At 41.4% G+C, this 18,342-nt stretch overlaps 1 protein-coding gene across 9 annotated transcripts in view; it reads left to right on the plus strand.

Moving 5' to 3' along the window:
• Positions 1-18,342, plus strand: part of RBMS1 (RNA binding motif single stranded interacting protein 1) — a 241,187-nt gene that overhangs the window by 9,618 nt on the left and 213,227 nt on the right. The gene's annotated exons all lie outside the window — the stretch shown is intronic.

An 18,342-nucleotide genomic window follows, 5' to 3' on the forward strand; every position in this document is an offset into this window, starting at 1 on the left:
CACAACTTATTTTAGTTTCAGAGCAAATACTTACTCATTATAAAAGTAAATTTCATTAGAAATTTGTAATACCATCAACTTACTTTTGTCTTTTCAAAAACAATTGGAGCTCATCACTAAATAGGTTTTGATAAATACAGATGTTCATGAAATAAAACACTGCCAGAAAATTTTATTTGAAGTCATTCACTGAAATTTCCCAAGGTCCTCTCTGCCTTCCACCAAGCACAGCTCTGATTAATTTTAATGTTTTAAAAATGAAACTATATATATATATTTTAAAAGGTGCCTAATCTCAATCTCTTTTTGGGTTTTATTCTACAGAATCACTTGCAGACTTTTATTTAAAAAACAATTAAACAGCACAGAAAGAACTGGCTACTAGATGATATTTTTGTTGTGTTCTATGTAATTTGCTGAATAATTGAGCGTATCTTGACTTACAAGTGAGTTGCATTTGCAACAAATTTTATTTCAGACAGTTCACTTCTCAGTTGGTTTTTAAGAACCTGAAACTCATTTCATATATAAATTGTCATACTTAGTGGTTGGGTTCTCCTATCTGTAAGAGTGTATGAAAAAAGTAACCCACTGGGGCTGGCGCTGTGGCACAGCAAGTTAAGCTGCGGCCTGCAGAATCCCATACAGGCACTGGTTTGTGTCCTGGCTGCCTGTCTTCTGATCCAGCTCTCTGCTGGTGGCCTGAGGAAACAATAGAAGATGGCCCAAGTACTTGAGCCCATGAACCCATATGAGAGACCCCGAGGAAGCTCCTAGCTCCTAGCTTAGGATCAGCCCAGCTGCTACCATTGCAGCCACTTGGGGAGTAAACCAGCAGGTGGAGGATCTCTCTCTCTCTCTGTCTCTCCATCTCTCTCTCTTGTATCTGTCTCTCAAATAAATAAATCTTTTTTTAAAGAGGAAAAAATAAAAATAAAAACCCACTTACACATACATATAATTCACATACATATTCTATAGCGTTAGAACCTACCTTTGCTTTTTAATGTGCTTTCACTTTATTTGAAAGCAATAAAGTGTATGTGCCCACACATATATGCACATACACAGAGGGAGAGCGAGAAAGCAAGAGCGAGCGAGAGACTGATCTAACTGCTGCTGGCTCACTCCTAAAATGCCTGCCACAGTCAGGACTGGGCCAGGCCGAAGTCAGGAGCCAGGAACTCCATCCTGGTCTCTGGTGACAGGGGATCAAGTACTTAAGCTATTCTTTACTGTCTCCCAGGATGTGCACTAGCAGGAAGCTGGAATGCAAAGTGGAGCTGGGACTTGAACCAGGCACTCTGACATGATACCACCCTTAACAGAGTGGCAAGGCAGGGCCTCCTCACAGTCCTTGAATAGGGATTTGGGCTTTTAGTACTGAGGAAGGGGTTTCCAGAAGGTGTGTGTGTGGGGGGGTGTGTGGCAACCACGTGTGAATCAGGGATTAGGGAAACCTAGAGTTGTCGGTCGGACCCTGGAAGCCCTCCTTCCCTAAGCGTGCGCAGCTTCCCTGTTTTCTCGTGCCAGTCTCACCGATAACCACTGGCTCTCTCCCCATCAGAATTTTTGGGAGCAGCCGGATGGTTGTTTCTAACACATTTCATCCAGGCCTCAGCAGTGGATACATGATTGCAGCCTCACAGCTTTTCCTTCCTCCAGCCTTGAATGAGGCCAGCCTCTCTTGAGGCTAGTAAGAATAAGGAAACAAAGAGGCAGAGGGAAAACCGCGCTTTTTTTCATTGCTTTTCTCTGATTCCCTGGTTCACTGGTGGTTTGTAGTTCTTAGGGGAAGCCCTGGCCTCCTTGAGTTCCTGATGGTGGCACGCGTTCCCGTTCACCTCAAAGCTTTGCCTGGACTCCGCCTGTGGAGCACAGGATATGAATCCTGCCCTGAGAGGAGCACAGAGCCTGAATCAGTCTGTGCCTAGAGAGTGGCTCAGACCAGTGATCCCTTTGCTCCTGGATGGTGGCTCAGCAGACAGTGGGTGAGGAGCAAGGCTCAGCGGTTTGTCAGGTGGGCGTGATGGGTGGCAACTGCGTGGTCCTGTCCAGCCAGAGTTTGGACAGTCACAAAGTGCTGCCTTTCTCTCTTCTCCCCCAATCCTGCTCCCAACTTTTCTTCCTGCACTGGGAGCTGAGCCACTCTGGACCCACCTCTTCGCATTAACAGATGTCTGGTAGATTCTCGAGGCGTGGGCATTGCATGTCAGCAACTTTCACTTCGTCTGCTCTAATCGGTGCATCTGACTTAATTTAGCTAAAATAACATTTACTAACTCGTTTATGAGTGTGAAAGACAGAGAGACTTGTCTGTTGGTTCACTGCCCCAACTGTTTGCAACATCCAGGGCTGGGCCAGGCCAAAGCTGGGAGCTGGGGGAACTCAACCTAGGTCTCCCATGTGGGTAGCAGAAGGCAAACTAATTACTTGAGCCACCACCTGCTGTCTCCCAGGCTCTGCACTGGGGGCGAGCTGGACCTAAATTCATCACATCTTAACTGCAAGGCTAAATGCCTACCCCTTTGCTCGATGCTACAGATTATCATTAAGAATTTGCTAACTACAATTATTCCTTTGAGTCAGATTTTCTTTTCTGATTCTTGATCCAATTTTATATGGAAATTTTAAATAAAATTTTATTTGGTAATGTATAAGTGTGTTATAGAAGCACAGACATGATGTAATACTCTGAATGAAAGAATATATAATTAGCATCATAGAAACTAGTTTGATGATAAATGTGTATTTCTAATGAGATTAGAATTTAAATATGATGTAGTCAAATGCTAAGCTGCTTACATTTTTCTTAACCTGTAGTAAAATTTAAAGTCACTTAAACCATTTTCCTAGTTTTTGACTATTGCACTAAGCTAGTCTTTATTTAAATTAAACACAAAAGAGTTACACGTTTTCTCATGTGCAATAAAAATCGTGTATTTGTAACATGGCAATAGTTTCTCAGATTTTAATTTTAATGGCAGAAATCTTAAACATTGACTTTGATTGCATTTTTCAGAAAGCCTAGATTTGTTTTTTGAACATACAAATAAGATTTGAAGTGACAGTGAGTGATACCCGGTGCTCTCTCCTACCCCTCTGTCACTGTCACAGAATTCAGATTCACGTTCAGCAGTACAGGATGTTCTTCAGAGCACGTCCTCTGAGCCTTCAGAATTTGATTTGACTGTGTGGTCTGGCGATAGCGTGTTCAGATAAGTGCATTGTGATAGGAATCTCTGTGTCTGCACCCTAATGAACAGCTGCTTTCTAGGGCGCCAAACTGTACCTTTCTGTATTTTTTCTTCCTTTGCCTCTTTGATTTGAATCTTGTCAAACCCTGCATGCAGGGTCCTTTCTGTTTGTTTTTCAGGATGCAGATGATCCCATCACCGTTTTTTTTTTTTGGGGGGGGGGGCCATATTTTTCCATGTGAATGAGTGCACTGAGAATTTAACAGGAGTCTACAGGGAAGCACACAGCCATTTGTATCTTCTTTTAACAGTTCAGACATGTTATATTAAAATCGTGTAGTTGGATCATATAGATGAAATACCTAACACATGTAATTAAATACAGTCAATGCCTATTGATCCTGGAAGGCGCCAACACATGATTAAGGCAGAGTTGGAGCCATCATGGAGGATAGTGGGATTACTCTACTTGTTTATTTAAAATTTGTATTGAGGTGAGAAATACATACAGTATAGAGTAATACATTTTGATGTATAAGTCATGTGCTAGCCACCCAGGTGACAATATAACATTTCCAGCACCCAGAAACCAAACTTAATTGTACCCACCGAAGGTAACTGCCCATCTGATTGCTATCTTTGTAGCACGGTTTTGCCTATTTTTGTACTTCGTAAGAATGAACTCAGATAGTGTGTATCTTTTTGTATTCCAACCCTTCTGCTCATGATTAATTTGATTGCTTCATTGATGTTATTTAACAGATTGATTCATTGATTTTATTCACCCAATTGCTGGTATTTTTTTAATTCTATGCAGTATTCCATCACAGAATATACTACAATTTTTTTTCTATTATTAGTGGGCATTTGGACTAAATGTGGGGCTAGTATGAGTGAGCTTGTATAGTTATTTTTGCTTGTATCATGTATTCATGTAGCTATGTAGGTCATAGAATATATGTATGTTCAGCCTTGCTAGATAGTGCCAGTTTTCTACTCCTGTTAGCCAAGCCTGGGAAATGTCATTACTCTGCATTCTCACGAACACCTGTATTGTCAGTCTTTTTAACTTTAGCCTTTCTGATTAGTGGTGTCCCATTATGGTTTTAATTTGCATTTTCCTGATGATTAATAACATTGAACACTTTTTCATGTATTTGTTGGCCTGTTGGACATCCTCTTGTGAAATCTCTGTCAAGGTTTTTGCTCACTTTTTAAAAATAAAAATTTTATTAGGATACAGTTTTCATACAGCACCACTTAACTTTCCGCTCACTTTTAAAATTGCCTTTTGTTATTGGTTTGTAAGTTTTAAAATACATTCTGAATAAAGTCCTTCATCAGACATAAGTGTGAGAATATCTTCATCTAAGGTTCAGTTTTTCCTTTCACCACCTGACTTACATATCTTTTAATAAATAGAAGGTCTTAACGTAATGAAACCCAGTTTGTTAATCTTTTAGGATTTTGCTTTTTTGTGTCTGTTTAGGAAATCTTTGCTTACTTAAAATCAGGAAGATACTTCGGTTCCTATAAGAAGCTACATGTTATTTCTCACATTTAGCTCTGCAATCATTTCTGATAAATCTTTGAATCTGGTGTGAATAGGGACAAGATTTGTTTTTTCTGTCCACGTGGATACTCAGTTGTTCACCACCATTTACTGAAAAGACATGCCCCTTTCCCCCTTTGAATTTTAGCATGGCCTTTGTTGTGACTCAAGGAGACCACTTATGTGTGTGTGTGTGGCTCTTTTTCTGGACAATTGAGTTGGTCCCCATGTATGCTTGTACCCATACCATGCTGTCTTACTTACTGTAGCAATGCAGGGAGTGTATGTTCTTCAAAATGATCCAGTAGCTATTACAGATCCTTTGCATTTTGTTATGTATCAGCTTGTGAACTTATTGGAATGCCTTTAAATCTATATATCGATTTGGAACAACTTGGTATCTTAACACTGATGACTTTTCCAAATTGTAAATATAGTGTGTGTATCTCTTATTTATTTCTGAGGTTACCACTTTCAAGTAATTAATAATAAAACATGCCAGGAAGTTATTGTTTTTCAATGTTTTTTAAATGTGTGCAATGATTTCTTCGAGCTCTACAGTTTGATACTTGACATAAGCTCTGTGAATAAAATAATAGAATATTTATTATGAGAATATTTATTATGAGATAAAAATTAATTTTGAAAAGCAGCTTGCCAATGGAATTTCCCCTTTAAGAGCAGATGTCATTCTTTTTGACTTCTTGAATGCATCTCAAAATATAACTGTGTTTCCCCTTTCTGCTCTTTTTTCTGTTTTCAAGATTGTGTTTATTTGATGTTGTTATGATGCTCCATCCCCTCTTATATTTATAAACTTAGTAATAAATCAAAAATGAGTCTGCTTGGAGAATTTGCGGACATCCTGTGTGATTTTTAAATATGCCCTTGATATTGTGAAGATGCAAATTGGGAATCGCTGCTCAGATTTATTTAATTATTTGAAAGGCAGAGTTAGAGAAATCTTGCACCTGCTGGTTCACTCCCTAGATGGCTGCAGAGGCCAGGGTTAGGCCAGGCTGAAACCGGGAGCCTGGAACTCTGTCCAGGTCTTCTGGATGGGGGATGGGGGCCCAAGCACTTGGGCCATCTTTGCTTCCCCAGGTGCATTAGCAGAGAGCTGGGTTGGAAGCAGAGCAGCCAAAACTCCAGCTGGCGTTGAGATAATGGGATGCCAGCAGCCCAAGCAGCTGAATTCTAAGCAATGAAAGTGCTGCTCCAAGGGCTTCACTCTTTCAGACTTTTTTTTAAAGATGTCCTAAAAACCTTATATATTTTTTTCATTCCTTATATTTAAGGTTTAAGCTTTGATTGTTGTCATATTCAGCTAGCCAAAAACAACTACATGGAACCTTCAAAGCTTATTAGTTCTGGCTAAGTTAGCCCCGATGAGTAGGAGGCTGAATAGATGACTTCTGAAGTTCCTTTCAACTCTAACTTTTATGATTCTCAGAATTTGTAACAGCCCAGCATCACCACAGGTTAGAATTGGAAGGAACTTTTGGATCCTCTGATCAAAGCCACTTGTTTTGCAGTTGAGGAAGCCTAGCCAGAGTGAAGAGACAGAGGGGAGCTCTGGAGAGGCAGAGAGAGGGGGCAGCTGCAGGAGGGCTGGAGGTGGGCAGCCAGGACCTTACTGCTCCTGTCTGGTCCTGCAGAGGAGAGGAGCAGGGAGACCACACACGAGCCTCAGCAATCACTCCAGGAAAACTGATTGCAGACTTTGCATGGGGTGTGAAGGGGTCAGTGTCAGCAGCTGGTGTCTGAACTGGAATGGCTGGTGGTCACTCTGTCTGAGCTCACCCAGAAGTAATGGCCAATCAGACCTGTGTGGCCACTAGTGTGGCCACTTCTCCTGGTTGGCTAAAACAGTGTGCAGAGCTTGCTCTGCTTTGCTGTCATATTTCTAACATGAAACAGATCAGCTGGATGGGCCAACATCTGGGCCCTGTGCATCCTTCATGGCTCCTGGGCAATTCACGGTATTTTTCTGTTTCTGGATTCTTCCTTTACCACATTCCTTAGGGTATTTGTTTTCTTAGTCTAGGGCCAAAAACCTCTGACTTTTTCAGCATGCCTGGAGCTTTCCTACATTGGCAGGGTAGATTTCAGGCTACATTCTCCCTGAGCCTTCCACCATCCTGCCATCACAACCTGCTGTAACCTTGTAACCTGCTGGTCAACAACCACGCCCCCCTACCCCCCACCCCAGCCCCAAAACAAAAAAAAAAGAAAAAGAAAAAACAGCCAGGCTATCATTAAACACCTGCTGTATTTGTTGACGTCAACCCTGTCATTCTCCAGCCTGGTGGGAACTACCTTCTGCCTGGGACACACCACTCTGCACTCTTCTGCTTTCCCTGAGCTGTTTGAACAGGGTTGGCAGATTGGCAGCCTTTGGCACTCATCATCCCATTAGGCTTAAGGAGCTCTGTTTTAGTCAATTATGTGGATAACCTCAGAATAACAAAGTGCACAGTAGGTGGTCTCGAGAAGCCCATTGTGCCATTTGGGCATAGCTTCCCCCCTGTGCTGTTTGGCTCACGTGCTCATTAACTGTACCAGCTGAAAATGTAAAGACTGGCTGTGTGCCACACGTTAGGGAAATCAACCACGGGGGAAGCTAGGATGTATTAATAAGCAAACGAGAGTGATTTTTCAACAGTTTTTTCCAACAATTTGCAAGTAAATTCAACAGGGAAAATGTTCCCTTAGTTCATTTACAAAAAGGATTATTACAGGTCACAAACTCTGACAAAATGTATAATTTAGAGTTAAGCCACCAAGAACCATGACCTATTAAAGATTAACTAGATATTAAGAAAAATGGTTTGTGAAATAATATCTTAAGCCCATTGGAAAGAATTTTATTATATTTGATCTACACTCAACTTCTTAGGATTGCATAATTGAGTGAAAGCAAACTCAACCATAGCTAGATTTGTTCCCTTTTCTTTTTGTTTATTTCTCATTGTTTCGTGTGTCCTCTGTCCTAGTTAGTTCAAAGCTTTTTTTTTCCCTCTCCTAAAAATGTGTGTGACCATAACTGGAAGCTGTGAGATAGATACACAGAAGGAACTGACAGGAAGGACTGTGGGCAATGTAAAATCCCGTTATCTGGAAGAAAACCGAGTTGTATGTGGACCATTATTACTTGACAGATGTCATAGGGTGGTTTCCAGGGACGTGTTACATTTAAAGGATGGGAAGAAGCCTGCCTTTGTAGACAACTTAGATACTTTTTTAGAGAGCAACTGACTGCTTGGGCTAAAAGATTCTCTCGGTTGGGATCGAGGGAATCAGCGTGTTGAGGCAAAATATTTTGCTGTTAATGATATTCTTAAAGAAACTAGTTGTTCTGAATCTCTCTCCGAACAGCAGGAACCTTGCCTTTGGATTTCCCTTATTGAGTTAATTTCCAACAGTGTAAGATGGTCTGTTTGACATGTTAGAAGGTCACATAGGGTGCATTTTTGTGCAGATTGAGAATGTACCTACTCAGTCAGAGAGATTTACATTCTAAAAGGAAAGTGAAGGTTCAATTAAGCTGATAAGGACTTGTTATCCCTAGAAACACAGGAACTTTCCTTTTTGATCCGAATTTACTTTGCTAAATGGGAAGTTTCCTGTCTTAGTACCTTTCGCCTAACTTTCTCAATATTTTAAAGAACACACAGGCAAATGCAAGCGGATCTGTCCAGGTCTGTGTGGGTTGTACTCCTCCACAGCCTGTGAAGTCTCATTCTTAGGATGCTTAAAAAATGGAGACATTAGAGTTTACTAATTTGATTTTTCTTTTTCTTATTATATTTTAACTTCCACTAAGTGGCATTTCATTTAGACTGCAGAGTATAATACATTTACGTTTAGTATTCGGGAGTAAAGGACTGAGAAAATCAGAAAATATCAGGAAAGGAAAAGCACAGCATGAGGTTACAGGTCTGTGCTGCAGCAGGTTAGGGTAGTGTGTTGTGAAGTAAGTTGGGAACCGATGATCCTCCTTGACAAGGATATAGGATCCTTACAGATGGGGTCTATATGTTGTTGAGTTTTGTGCCTACTAAAATGCTTTGTACACAGCAGGCACTTCGGTATTTGTTGGATTGAATTTGCTAGCATGCCGCAGAGAAATATGAGGCATAGATAGAATTCTTTAGGGATGCCGTGCTGTGGCTTCAAATACATAAATGATGAAGATAAAAGTGTGCTTTTAGTCTAAATTATCAAATTAATGTTCTCAATCATGAGATTTACTATTGGACTTGATCATTATGTCCTAAAAGGCAACCACTACTGTTAAGCTTGTTTGTCACTGTCACAGAAGCACTTCATGAAGTACCAAAACAAAACAGTCAATGACGATCTTAGGTTAAATATAGTGAATATAATGTGTGTAGAAATGGGGGTCCATTAAAATGAAAAATATCTACTTCATGACCCTAACTTTTAAAATAGTATGTGAGTAGGGCATTAAAGAAAGAAGACCATTGAATATTTTAAGAAATCAAAATATAGGCTACATTCCAAAAGACTGTGTTTCTTAGGGTTAGCTGGCATTGTCTTTGGGCCTACAATTGTGTCTGGCAAGAATCCGTGCTTTTACGAACTGCATAAGTCGGGATTCTGATGGGAAACACGTGGCATGCTCAAATGTGGTATTCACGGAATGTTTACTAAACAAGAATGTTTACAAATGTGTTGGCAGGACTTAGGGAAACTAAAAACAGATACTGACATATTCTGAGGCCAATCAAAGATGGGCGCCTTCACTGTGCAGAGTGTGGAGGGCAAGGTGGGAGTGGTTCCCAGACCTGCAGGAGTGGCCCTGGGCAGAGGCTGCCTGATAAGAGATTGCTTGGCCATCAACTGAGGATCAAGGCCAGTCCACCCCACCAGACAGCCCTGACTCTGCTCCCACCCTGGGTCTCATGCCAGAGCTTCTAGTCAGGAGCAATAGGAAGCTGGAAGGAGGAGAATCCTAGGTTTGCAGGACCTGCGCTCAGCCTCCCAGCACAGTGAAACAGGCAGAGAAGTTGGAGAGACAAACGGAGGTGTGGGGATGGTAAATTTTGTTGAATACATGAATGGCTGTTTACTATTTTTCTTAAGGGATAGTCTTGTTTCTTTCAGTTAATAAGATTGTTTATTTCTTTCTTTAAAATCTGCTAAGATTGGGGCCAACACTGTGGTGTAGCAGTATGCAGTGCAGGCATCCATATGGGCACCAGTTCAAGTCCCTGCTGCTCCACTTCCAATCCAGCTCCCTGCTTATTCTCCTGGCAAAGCAGTGGAAGATGGTCCAAGTGCTTGGGCTACTGTACCCATGTGGGAAATCTGAATGATTCTCCTGGCTCCTGGCTTCAGTCTGGCCCAGCCCTGGCCATTGTAGCCACTTGGGGAGTAAATCAGCAGATGGAAGATTCTCTCTCTCTCTCTCTCTCTCTCTCCCTCCCTCCCTCCCTCCCTCCTTCCCTCCCTCCCTCCCTCCCTCCTTCCCTCCCTATCTCTCTTTTCTCTCTCTTTGTCTCTGCTTCTCTCTCTCTCTGTAACTTTGCCTTTCAAATAAATAAATAAATTTTAAAAAAGAATTAAGCTCTGCTAGTATTACTTGAGTGGATGAGATAAGCAGCATTTGGCGAGTGCCATTCCATGCAAAGCTTTTTGACAGGCCTTTTGCTATTGATAGTGGAAGACTTTCTAAGAAAATTAGTGGAGTGGTACCTTGCTTTCCATATAGAGAAATCTCTAAAATAACTAACCAAGTGGTCACGTTGAAGACTTTGAAGTGACATTAGAAGGTAATCCAGAGCATCATTTCAAGTGAGCTTGGAAGCTTACTATCTAAAGCAACCCTTTATTGCCGGTCTGGCCGATAGAACTTTCTGTGATGGTGGAAGTGTGCTGTATCTCACTCTCTTGTTGGTGGTCACTGACCCCATGGGGCAGTAAAGCACGTGAAATTTGGCCACTGCAACTGAGAAAATGAATTTGTGATTTTCAGCCTCCTGTGGCTCGTGGCTTTCACATTAGTGCAACTTAAGAGACTATGCACTTTCTGACTTAATTTTTATTAATCTATTTAGAAATAAGAAATTAGATCTCATGATTTCAGATTTTCAGATTGCTGGCCTCTGTCTGTAGGAACCCTGCAAATACAAGGGACCAGCATGTAAAGGTACAAGATAGCAAAAGTGACTATCTGGAGCAGGGTTTAAGTCCTTGACTGATAAAAGCAAAGCAAAAACATACAAGAACTCTTTCATGATTTATGGAATTTGCTTTAGGAAGGTAGACTATATATCTCTTAGACTGAGTTGTAGTGAAAAATAGACCACTAAGTCCAGGAATCCTCATTAGGAGAGACTACTTAAATTAAGAAAACAATAAATTTATTTCTATGATACAGTTATTTTGGATAGTTGATCCTTAATTCCCACACTATTTGCTTCCAAATATAGGCAATTGATTGCAAAGAAGATAGGCAAAGGGTAAAAACAACAAAGCTATGTCTGTGGCTAGAAGAAAACATGAATGATTATGTGTTCAAGGTGTATTTGTCTTCTGTTTTGGGTGTTCGTACTTCATGGCATCATTTCATTTTTTTGTTGCTGTTTTCCTTGGATTCCTTTGTTTTTTAAAGATTTATTTATTTATTTGAAAGTCATAGTTACACAGATAGAAAAGGAGAGGCAGAGAGAGAGATAAAGGTCTTTCATCCTCTGGTTCACTCCCCAAATGGTTGCAATGGCCGGAGCTGCACCCACCTGAGGCCAGGAGCCAGGAGCTTCTTCCAGGTCTCCCATGCAGGTACAGGGACCCAAGGACTTGGGCCATCTTCCACTGCTTTCCCAGGCCATAGCAGAGAGCTGGATCAAAGTGGAGCAGCTGGGACTTGAACTGGTGTCCACATGGGATGCCAGTACTACAGACAGCGGCTTTACCCACTAAGCCGCAGCACTGGCCCCTTCCTTGGATTTCTTGAGATCTATATCTATATCTATATCTGTATCATCTATATCTATATAATTCAAAGGCATTAAACATATTCACATTGTTATGAAGCTATCACCACTCAAGAATTTTTAAAAATTTGAGAATTAGAGAGAGATTGAGAAACAAAGAGACAGAGTCAGAGAGAGCCACCGAGAGAGACAGAGACAGAGAGCTGCCATCCACTAGTTCACTCCCCAGATGCCCACAATGTCTGGGAACAAAGCCAGGAGCAGCAGTGCGACCCAGGTCGCCCAGTGATTTGCGCCGTCATTGCTGCCTCACAGGATCTAGCCGAAGGCTGGAGTCAGGAGCCTGAGTTGCGAGTCCAGCACAGGTACTCCCCGTGGGATGTGGGTCCCTTAGCTGCTAGGCTAAATGTCTGTTCCCCTCAAGAATGTTTTTTCGGTCCTTCATATTCATGATTAAGGCGGTGAGTTTCTAGTTTCCTGAGTTTTGTTCCGAAAAGAACAACAGCAACGACATCCCAGGAGGTATCCTCTGTGTCAGTAAAGAAGCGCCTGCTGAAATCCTCGCAAATGACATTGCAGAGTGGGAGTGAATTAGCAGAGCTGTTGTAAGCTTCTTCATCAACATGCACAGAAAGAACTTGTTGAAAATAACTTTAAAAATGAAAGTGTCACTTTAAATAGGAAGATGCTGTTATTTTGCTTAGTCCCATTTTGTTTTTGAAAGAATTTTGTCAGAAACTCAACTATAACCCTACACACATACAGACACACAGACACACACATATATGTATCATTTGTTTGTTTATTTGAAAGAGTTACAGAGAAGGAGAGGCAGAGAGAGAGAGAGAGAGAATGAATCTTCATCCTCTGGTTCACCCCGCAAATGGTTGACACGGCCAAGGCTGGATCAGACTGAAGCCAGGAGCCAGGAGTTCTTCCTGGTCTCCTACATGGCTCCAGGGGCCCAAGCACTTGGATGGTCTTCTGTTGCTTTCCAACATACATTAGCTGGATCGGAAGTGGAGCCGCTGGGACTCCAAGCCAGCACCCATATGAGACGCTGGCTCTGCAGGCAGCGACTTTACCTGCTGCACTACAGCCCCGGCCCCACAGCTGACACTGTAGACTAACGATGCGTTGTGTTGAAGACTGTGCTTGTCATGTATGGGATATGCCACACTTTGGGACTCACCTTCCTTTAATGTGTTTTTCAAGTTTGTATAATAACATCCAGACTTAAGCTGACTTTTCTTTTGTTCATTTAATTGAGTCTTTAAGAAGATAATAACACAACAATGAAACATTTAACTTACTTTTATGTGATAAAGCCATAATTAACTCATTATGTCTTAGGGAAATATAAAGGGTAAAAGCAGCTTTCTTCCATAACCTGAGTTCATCTTATTTGTTGCCATAGTAACCAGATAAACACTAATAAAGGCAAAGGAGCAACAAAAAAGTTTCTCACATAAAGCGTGTTGAAAATCCTTCATGGGACTGTCAAAAAAATGGGTTATCTGAGTAAAGGAAGGCGAGATTGAAGCAGTGGAAGAGGGAGTCAGCCTTATTTGAATGTAGAGAGATGAGGGGGTGGAAATCTGTGTTGCTGAGGAAGAGTTTTAGAGCAGACTGTTCTGGTATTTTATACCAATTATGTGCAGCTATTGCTTTGAATAAATTTTGCTGCCCTGCTGAGATTTCCTTTTTACAAATCCTGGAGCAATTATAAGATGGAAGTCTGGAATGTATAAACAATGTCCTTTGAACAGTAAATGAGCCTCATTCTTGTAAAACTCCGGAGTAGGAATGTACTACCTTTTATCCTATGGGTCTCTGCCTTTTCCTTCCTCCTTAATCATAGCACAGAAACTAGTGTCTCCTGCAAGAGCGTACAAAAAATGATGGTTCTTTCTTCCCGTAAAAATACTTTCAAATGATAAATTCCATCACAGTAGCAAAAATCTCTCTGTAGCTATAACATAATAACCCATGTGCTTATTAATGATACCTGTTCAGTCCAGCTATTGATTATTTATTCCTGTTACGCTTGGTTATTTTTCTGGCCTTCACACATGCATCTGTGATGATGGATGACCTTTTTCTATAGACCTGGAAACAGAACACCGGACCCAGTCAGTGTGCATGGAGGGGAGGGGAGGATGACACCCTGAGAGCGTGCCAGGAGGCTGAATTTCCAAAGGGCAGCAGCTTGTTTCATGTGACAAAGCAATCTGCACTAATCATGGCAAACAACATACAAAATACTAAAGAGAAATCAGCTGTCACTTGGCGTTAACTGTAAAAAGCCCGAGCTTCATTATTTTGCTAAACTTACAGAGTGTATACACTGTTTACAATGAGGCTGAGAGGGTTGCCTAGCATTGGAATATATACAATTAAACAACATAGTAGAATGGCCTTTTATGTCAGCACTGCTAAAAGACTGCCATTATACTCACATGATAGTCATTCTTGGAACTCTTAACATAAACAGAAATGGAGAGCATTCGTCTGTAATTCCAAGTGCATGCAGGATTTTATTTTATTTTATTCCTAGGAACCCCCATGAAATTTAAAGATAGTAATAATAAAGGGATCACCAAATGAGAAGTATTTCTTTGTCAAAGAATGTAAGACTTTTATTTTGTTTGCAACTGATCCAAAGAGCACCAAGCTCGTTGGACTTTTATTTAAGCTCATTTAAGCAAAGGAGATTATATTTAAATTAATTGCAGACTGAATTTTATTTGTTTGAAAAGAACACTGGAAATTAAGATGAAATACGCTTCATGGTTTCCTCTTGCAGACATTTTCTAACAAGAGCAAATAGAAAGTGACAACACAATATTATAAGTTAAAACGAAATAAAACACAGGCTAAGTTTCAGTACACACCACCGTTTGTTAAAGCTAGATTAGGCTAACGATAGTTATTGTGAGACCAACAAGGTTGATCTTTCAGTGCTGATGGCAATATAAGAGGAAATGATACACAGCTAAAGCATTTTTTTTCCTGAGGAAGCTAGAAATTGTTAAGAGACTGATTTATAGTTCTGTCACGCAGAAATATAAATGTATGTTTTTAATATACATATTGGATTCTCCCTAAAGTATTTTTTGCTTCCAGTTTTCCAGGGATGTTTGGCTGTATAATTTTTAAAAATAGTTTACGTTGACACCAAAATAAAACATAACGGTGTCATCTGACACAAAAAAAGACATGACTCAATACCAGGAGGAAGATTTGAGCTCAATTTAGGTCTCTGGAGCCAGTGGCTCCAGCAGTTTTTACCTCCATCTTCTAGACTGTTGTCTAAAATGTGGGAATTTGTTAAGTATCTTTCTAGAAAGTTTTGAACTGCACCACACAGAGTTTACCTATCACATGGCAAAACCAAATAATACTGTTGACCAGATAGATGGGGAATTTGCAGTATTTTTGAATGACCGAGTGTTAGTATACTGCAAAATATTCACAAATTACCTTAAATCTCATTTTCAATAAAAAATGAAATATTTGCTTCCCTCTGATATGGCATGAACCTTGTGGCTTCCAGCCTTCAATACAGATGGGTTTTTGTTATTTGCTTCCTTTTTAATATAAATCCTTCTCCCTACTTCTCAAATACCTAGTGGGTCTCCACTTTTATCAGAATATGAGAAGTTATATTAAGTTGGACCCAGGATTTCCCAAATGTGGTTTGATCTCTCTTTTTGGAAGTGAGTGGAGGGCTTTTTGGCATACTGCTTGTCAGTGGTAAGAGATCAACTAATTGCCCAATATCCCTTAAATAGCTAGTGAGTCAGTTATCTGTGTAAGTAGCCCATTCTTAGATGTATGTGTGTGTTTGGGACAGTGAGAACAATGTAATCTTCAAACATTTGTGAATTACTACTGGTTTAATTTTTTTTTCAAGAAAATACATATTTCAAACATTTTCCTTTAGCTAATTTTTTTAAAATTTGAAGAATAAATTCCCATTTTACAACTATAAAAGTATCTCCTTTAAATTATTGTGTTTTCAGATTTAAGAATCCTAATTTTAAAATGTATGCTTGAATAGAAATCTCTTTAGTCTTGCATTTATTTTAGCTTTTAAAGATTTATTTATTTATTTGAAAGGTAGAGTTACATAGAGGCAGAAAGAGAGAGAGATAGAGAGAGAGAGAGAGAGAGAGAGGTCTTCCGTTTGCTGGTTCACTCTCCAGATGGCTGCAATGGCTGGAGCTGAGCTGATCCAAAGCTAGGAGCCAGGAGCTTCCTCTGGGTCTCCCATGTGGGCGCAGGGGCCCAAGGACTTGGGCCATCTTCCGCTGCTTTCCCAGGCCATAGCAGGGCTGGATCGGAAGTGGAGCAGCCGGGACTTGAATCGGCGCCCAGATGGGATGCCGGCACTGCAGGCAGTGCTTTACCTGCCGTGTCACAGTGCCAGACCCATCTAGTCTTTCATTTTAGTTCTTTATTCTGTTTGTTTTCAAATAATTGCAACTTGTTGAGTGATGAATTAGATGCACTTGAATTTTTCCTTAACACTTTATTTATTCATTATCTATTTTAGGATTTATTTTGAAAGAGTTACACAGAGAGAGAGAGACAGAGAGATCTTCCATCTGCTCCCACTCTCCAGATGGCCACAGCTGCCAGCACTGGGCCAGGCCAAAGTCAAGAGCCAGGAGCTTCTCCCAGATCCCCACTTGGGTGTAGGGACCCAAACACCTCCACTGCTTTCCCAGACACATTAGCAGGGAGCTGGATTGGAAGCGGAACAGCCAGGACTTGAACTGATGCCCATATGGAATGCCCATGTCACAGGCAGCAGCTTAACTCACCACACCACAATGCTGGCACTCTATTTTATTTATCTGAAAGGCAGAGAGTCACACACACACACACACACACATACACACACACACAGAGGGAGAGAAAGAGATCTTCTATTCCCTAGTTAACTCCCCAAATGGCTGCAATAGTTGGGGCTGAGCCAGTTAGAAGCCAGGCACCTGGAACTCCCTCTGGATCTCCCACGTGAATTTGGCAGGTGTAGAGGACTTGAGCCATCCTCCACTGCTTTCCTAGGTGCATTAACAAGGAGTTGGATTGAAGCAGGGCAGCTGGGAATCGGTCTGGCTTTCCTGTCTGGGATGCCGATGTCCCAAGCAGTAGCTTAACCCACTGAACTAAAAGGACATCTGAATTTTGTACATAATAACATTGTGCATTCAGTTTTATTCCCAATAAATACCATTTCCTTCCCTGCCCAGGGTTTATTGCTCTTTTGGTTATGGTTCACGTTCTGATACTACCTTTCAAGAACAGTGCATAGTGACTCCCAAACATTGCTCCAGTGGCAACTGATAGTTTAGTGGGTGTGCTACTCTTATTCTTGTCCATATTGAAGATCATCTGTCACTTCTTCATTTTGAGAGGAAGAAAGACAGAGAGTGCGAGACAAAGAGAGGGAGCGGGTGTATGTATGTTCCCATCAAGATTCACTGTCAAATGCCTGTATTAGCTAGAGCCTCACCAGGCCACAGCAGGGAGCCGGGGACTTAATCCAGGTCTCCAGGTTGTGACAGGAATTGAATTGCTTTAGCCATCACTGCTGCCCTCCTGGTTCATGAGTAGGCAGTGGAAGTAGGGAGGCGGAGCAGGGCATAAAACCTATATGCTGCAGTATGGGATATGGGCATCTTAACTGGCAAGCTAAATACTCATCCCCATGTGTGAGTTTCTGACCCGCGTCCCCATGGCTCATCATCATCGGCTCAGAATGCCACTGTGGTGAGTGTTGTGTGCACATGGGGGGATTTCACTGTGACTTCTTTGCAATGCTGGATAAAAAAAGTTAGACACGGGTCCTAGAGAGACTGTTCTTGGGATGGAAATCAAGGATTACATCATGCCTCTTCAATTGGTTTCTAGTTCAAGTTCCTGCTGAAATGTGCTTTATTGCACAGATTCTCTTAACTAGGCCTATTGGGAATTTAAAGCCTGGAAGACATAGCCCCACTCTGATAGAGAGAACGCACAGCCTGATGGAGGAAATAGAGTAGCACCAACAGACACGAACAATGAAGGTGAGGACCATGGGTGGCATCTGCAGAGATGGCTACAGGAAAAACTGGACAAGCAGACCTCTAGGGCTGAGACAACGTTTGTGGTCAGTCCTGAAGGATATCTCAGAGTGAGGGATGTTATTTTGGGGGTGGTCAGGAGCAGAATAGGCTTGGGGTGCGTCTCAGTTTGCATGGGCTGCCCTAGCAAAACATCACAGATGGGCAGCTGGGGACCCAAGACCAAGTCTTGGCAAGGTTGGTTTCTGTTGAGGCTTGTCTTCCTGACTGGTTCACACCCAGCTTTCTTCTGTGTTCTCTGTGCACCCACATACTCTTGGTTTTTCTTCTACTCACAAGGAGACCAGGCCACTGGGGGTTAGGACTCACTTATTTAACCGTATTTACTTCCTGAAAGGCCCTATTTCCAAATATAGTTACACAGAGAGTTAGGCTTTCAATGCATTCATTTGGAAGGGGGCAGTATCGGTCCATAACTGTATGTTTGAGTGGACCAGAGGAGCAAGGTGGATGAGGTCTGCTGTGCATAGGCAAGTAAAAAGTTTCTCTTTTCCTTT

This window comes from Oryctolagus cuniculus, chromosome 3, assembly GCF_964237555.1.
Source record: "Oryctolagus cuniculus chromosome 3, mOryCun1.1, whole genome shotgun sequence".
NCBI classification, from domain to species: domain Eukaryota; kingdom Metazoa; phylum Chordata; class Mammalia; order Lagomorpha; family Leporidae; genus Oryctolagus; species Oryctolagus cuniculus.